Raw genomic sequence first — 6,000 nt, 5'->3', positions numbered from 1 at the left:
TTCGAATTTTTCTCTTCTCCTTCTTCTATTCTTCTCTTCTTCTACTCACATAAAGGAATCACTATATTGTAACATAGATGATTCCTATTATTTTTTGTTCTCTTCTTTTTCATATGAGCAGGAACAGAGACAAATACATTCTTATTGAAGCTGATCCTGAACTTGAAAAGACTCTTAAGAGGAAACTAAGAGAAGCTAAAGCACAACCCTCTGGAGAGGACCTGACAGAAATTTTCGAAAAAGAAGGAGACATTGCCAAACCAAATAACAAAAATGCCAACTATACAAGGAAGATGCTTGGTGACTTCATTGCACCTTCTTCTGACTTCTGTGGAAGAAGCATCTCAATTCCTGCCATTGGAGCAAACAACTTTGAGCTTAAGCCTCAATTAGTTTCTCTGATGCAGTAGAATTGCAAGTTTCATGGACTTCCATTGGAAGATCTTCATCAGTTCTTAGCTGAATTCTTGCAAATCTGTGACACTGTCAAGACCAATTGAGTTGATCCTAAGGTCTACAGGCTTATGCTTTCCTTTTTGCTATAAGAGACAGAGCTAGAACATGGTTGGATTCACAACTTAAGAAAAGCCTGAACTCTTGGGAAAAGCTAGTCAATGCTTTCCTGGCCAAATTCTTTCCATCTCAAAAGATGAGCAAGCTTAGAGTGGAAATCCAAACCTTCAGACAGAAGGAAGGTGAGTCCTTCTATGAAGCTTGGGAAAGATATAAGCAATTGATCAAAAGGTGTCCTACTGACATGCTTTCAGAATGGAGCATCATATGTATATTCTATGATGGTCTGTCTGAGTTGTCAAAAATGTCATTGGACTATTCTGCAGGAGGATCTCTTCATCTGAAAACCCCTGCAGAAGCTCAGGAACTCACTGAAATGGTTGCAAATAACCAGTTCATGTACACCTCTGAGAGGAATCCTGTGAACAATGGGACGCCTCAGAAGAAGGGAGTTCTTGAAATTGATACTCTGAATGCCATATTGGCTCAGAACAAAATATTGACTCAGCAAGTCAATATGATTTCTCAGAGTCTGAATGGATTGCAAGCTACATCCAACAGTACTAAAGAAGCATCTTCTGAAGAAGAAGCTTATGATCCTGAGAATCCTGCAATGGCAGAGGTGAATTACATGGGAGAACCCTATGGAAACACCTATAATCCTTCATGGTGAAATCATCCAAATTTCTCATGGAAGGACCAACAGAAGCCTCAACAAGGCTTTAATAATAATGGTGGACGAAATAGGTTTAGCAATAGCAAGCTTTTTCCATCATTTTCTCAGCAACAGACAGAGAATTCTGAACAGAGCCATTCTGGCCTGGCAACCATAGTCTCTGATCTATCCAAGACCACACTAAGTTTCATGAATGAAACAAGGTCCTCCATTAGAAATTTGGAGGCACAGGTGTGTCATCTGAATAAGAAGATTACCAAAACTCCTCCCAATACTCTCCCAAGCAATACAGAAGAAAATTCCAAGAGAGAGTGCAAGGCCATAACCATAACCAACATGGCCAAACCTGGAGAGAGTGAGGAGGACATGAGTCCTAGTGAGAAAAGCCTCATGGGACGTTCTCTGGAGAGAAAGGAGTTTCCCTTTGAGGAACCAAAGGAATCTGAGGCTCATACAGAGACCATAGAGATTCCATTGAACTTCCTTCTGCCATTCATGAGCTCTGATGAATATTCTTCCTCTGAAGAGGATGAAGACATCACTGAAGAGCAAGTTGCTAAATATCTAGGAGCAATCATGAAGCTGAATGCCAAGTTATTTGGTAATGAGACTTGGAAGGATGAACCCCCCGTGTTCACCAATGATCTGAATGTATTAATGAGGCAGACATTACCTCAGAAGAAACCGGATCCCGGAAAATTCTTCATACCTTGTACCATAGGCACCATGACCTTTGATAAGGCTCTGTGTAACCTGGGGTCAGGGATAAACCTCATGCCACTCTCTGTAATGGAGAAACTGGGAATCTTTGAGGTACAAGCTACAAGAATCTCACTAGAGATGGCAGACAAATCAATGAAATAGGCTTATGAACTAGTAGAGGACGTGCTAGTAAAGGTTGAAGGCCTTTACATCCCTGCTGATTTCATAATCCTAGACACTGGGAAGCATGAGGATGAATCCATCATCCTTGGCAGACCCTTCCTAGCCGCAGCAAAAGTTGTGATTGATGTTGACAGAGGAGAGTTGTTCCTTCAGTTGAATGAGGACTACCTTGTATTCAAGACTCAATGTTCTCCTTCTGTAACCATGGAGAGGAAGCATGAAAAGCTTCTCTCAATACAGAGTCAAACAAAATCCCCACATTCAAACTCTAAGTTTGGTGTTGAGAGGCCCCAACCTTGCTCTGATTATCTGTGAGGCTCCATGAGAGCTCACTGTCAAGATATTGACATTAAAGAAACGCTTGTTGGGAGGCAACCCAATATTATTTAACAATATTTATTTTCCATTGTTATTTTATATTCTCTTTAGGTTGATGATCATGTGAAGTCACAAAAACAATTGAAAAATAAAAAATAGAATGAAAAACAACATTAAAAACAGCACACCTTGGAGGATAAGCTTACTGGCGTTTAAACGCCAGTAAGAAGCATCAGACTGGCGTTTAACGCTAGAAACAAGTATCAAGCTGGCGTTTAACGCCAAAAAGAGGCACCAGACTGGCGTTTAACGCCAGAATAGAGCACCAAGTTGGCGTTAAACGCCAAGAAAGGGAGAAAAGCTGGCGTTTAACGCTAGAAACAAGCAGCAGTCTGGCGTTAAACGCCAGGATTACACTCTAAGGGCGTTTGATAAACCACTATTTTATGGTTTATCTTGTGCTTAATTGAGTAGATTTTATCAACTCTTTACCCACTTATTCATGCTATTTGCATGGTTTTACATTTACCTTCCTAATTATGTGCTTTGATTGAAAACATGCTTCTTTGATCTTAATTTGCTAATATTAATCCTCTCTTATTACCATTAGATGCGTTGATATGTGTGTTAAGTGATTTCAGGGATTACAGGGCAGGAATGGCTCAGAGGATAGAAAGGAAGCATGCAAAAGTGGAAGGAATACAAGAAGTTGGAGAAATTGCTAAGCTGTCCAGCCTGACCTCTTCGCACTCAAACGACTATAACTTTAGCTACTGAGGTCCAAACGATACGGCTTTAGTTGTGTTGGAAAGCTAACATCCGGGGCTTCGATTTGATATATAATATGCCATAGTTTCCCTGACGCTAGGTGATGCGACTGCGTGCACCATGCGGCCGCGTCGCAGTGACAAAAAATCAACGTGTTTGAATTCGCAACCAGCGAATTCTGGGTTGTTTCTGACCCAGTTTGTGGCCCAGAAAACACAAATTAGAGTCTCTAAAGTGGGGGAATGCATTCATTCATCAACAAGCTTTCATATTCACAATTTTAGGAGTAGATGTAATTTTTAGAGAGAGAGGTTCTCTCCTCTCTCTTAGGATTAGGATTTAGGATTTCTCTTAGTTTTAGGAGTGGCTCTCAATCCCAGGTTCTTTATTTTTATTTATTTTCCTAATTTAATTTATGAACTCTTCCATGTTACATATAATTTTCTTAATTAATGTTATTTGAGGTATTTCAGATTTAAGATTGCTTTGCTCTGTTTAAGATTGCTTTCAATTTAATTTAGATATTTTTTTCTCCATTTTGGCTTTGGTCAAGTGATTGGTAGTACTTGAGTTATCAAACTCAGCAAGTGATTGAAATTGGCAGATTCTGCTTGAGCTAGAATTGCTCTTACACTAGTCTCTCCACAGGAGTTGACTAGGACTTGAAGAATCAAGCTAATCAGTCCACTTAACCTTCCTTTGTTCAATAAAGGCTGACCAAGTGGGATTAAAACCTAATTCCCTTCACACCTGATAAGGATAACTAGGATAGAAATTTCAATTCTTATACCTTGCTAAGAGATTTTATTATTATTATTTTATTTTACTTGTCATATAACATATTCCCTCCTTACTTCCAAAACCCCAATTTACAAACTTATAACCAATAATAAGAACATACCTCCCTGCAATTCCTTGAGAAGACCACCCGAGGTTTAAATACTCGGTTATCAATTTTAAAGGGGTTTGTTACTTGTGACAACCAAAACATTTGTACGAAAGGACTTTTGAAGGTTTAGAAACTATACTTGCAACGAGGATTTATTTGCAAATTTCTAGACCATGCAAAAGTCCTCTCATCAAAATGGCGCCGTTGCCAGAGAATTGCAAACGCGTGCCTTATTATTGGTTATTGTAAATATTTTTACATTTTGCTTGTTTATTTGTTTTTATTTTTGTGTTTATTTTTGCTTTTTTCATAAATTAAGAGGTTATTGGTTTTTATTTTATTATTAAAAATTTTTCAAAAAATTTTTTTTTGGTGTTCATCTTGATCTTCAAGTTGTTCTTCGTGTTCATCTTGACCTTCAAGTTGTTCTTAGTTGTTTTCTTTGTTTTGATCTAAAAATTTTTAAGTTTGGTGTCATTTTAATGTTTTTTTCTTTCCTTATTAAATTCAAAAATTCAAAATTTCAAAATCAAATTTCAAAATTCAAATTTAAAAATTTTCAAAATTTAAATAACCTTTTAATTTAAAATTTATTTTTATTGTCGTTTTTAATTTTTATTTGCTACTATGAACTCTCACCCCTTTGGCTATGAGTCTGGTTACAATTATGTTGCAGGAAGAAGAAATTACAATGAGAACAATCATCAAAGTTGGAACAATCAAATATGGGAGGAGCCACAAGGATTTGATCAACCCTCATGGCAACAACCACCTCCAATGGACTATCAACAACCACCACCATATGCCTATGAATCATTTCCTCAATATGACCTTGGACCACCATACTCACAAGCCCCTTTCCGCCATTCACCTCCATATGACCCTAACCCGTATCCACCATACCAACCACCTTATAAGCCAAATGAACCCTCCTATCCACCCCAAACCTCCATGGAGAAAGCACTTACTGATCTAAACTCTACTATACAAGCTCTCGTCGCCCAAATCAGACCACCAAATACCTTCAACAATCAACCCTCAAGCTCTAGTGCACTTCCTTTTCAACCACAGAATGATCTCTCCATCCCGTCACCACCATCCATGGAAGAGCACCCACATCCATCAATCCATGAGCAACATGATCCCAATGATGCTATTGACATGGAACAAGAGAGAAGGGATCATCTTCGTGAATCCATACTTCATAAGGAGCTAGAGGAGGCCCTAAAGGTGAAGGTAGTAAAAACCCTTGAAGTCGAAGGAGTGGTTGAAGAATTAGTGAAGGAAGAATCAAGGGATCATCTCAAGGAAGCAGCGGATCGATTTCATGCAACTCTATATCAACTAAATCAAGCTAATCAGTCCACTTAACCTTCCTTTGTTCAATAAAGGCTGACCAAGTGGGATTAAAACCCAATTCCCCTCACACCTGATAAGGATAACTAGGATAGGAATTCCAATTCTTATACCTTGCCAAGAGATTTTATTATTATTATTTTATTTTACTTGTCATATAACATATTCCCTCCTTACTTCCAAAACCCCAATTTGCAAACTTATAACCAATAATAAGAACATACCTCCCTGCAATTCCATGAGAAGACGACCCGAGGTTTAAATACTCGGTTATCAATTTTAAAGGGTTTGTTACTTATGACAACCAAAAGATTTGTACGAAAGGACTTTTAAAGGTTTAGAAACTATACTTGCAACGAGGATTTATCCGCAAATTTCTAGACCATGCAAAAGTCCTCTCATCAAAATGGCGCCGTTGCCGGGGAATTGCAAACGTGTGCCTTATTATTGGTTATTGTAAATATTTTTCTTTTTGCTTGTTTATTTGTTTTTATTTTTTCTTTTTTCATAAATTAAGAAGTTATTGGTTTTTATTTAATTATTAAAAATTTTTCAAAAAATATTTTTTTGGTGTTCATCTTGATCTTCAAGTTGT

At 37.8% G+C, this 6,000-nt stretch overlaps 1 non-coding gene across 1 annotated transcript; it reads right to left on the bottom strand.

Moving 5' to 3' along the window:
- Positions 1 to 655: 655 nt before the first annotated feature.
- LOC148580760 (small nucleolar RNA R71) lies at positions 656 to 763 on the bottom strand. The gene has a single exon (XR_015895311.1). It is a non-coding gene; the product is annotated as a small nucleolar RNA R71 (small nucleolar RNA).
- Positions 764 to 6,000: the final 5,237 nt, after the last annotated feature.

This window comes from Arachis ipaensis, chromosome B10 (genome assembly GCF_059453495.1).
Source record: "Arachis ipaensis isolate K30076 ecotype BB chromosome B10, ASM5945349v1, whole genome shotgun sequence".
NCBI lineage: Eukaryota > Viridiplantae > Streptophyta > Magnoliopsida > Fabales > Fabaceae > Arachis > Arachis ipaensis.
The sequence above is the reverse complement of the archived record's forward strand: the minus strand, read 5'-3'. Positions and strand labels throughout refer to the sequence as shown.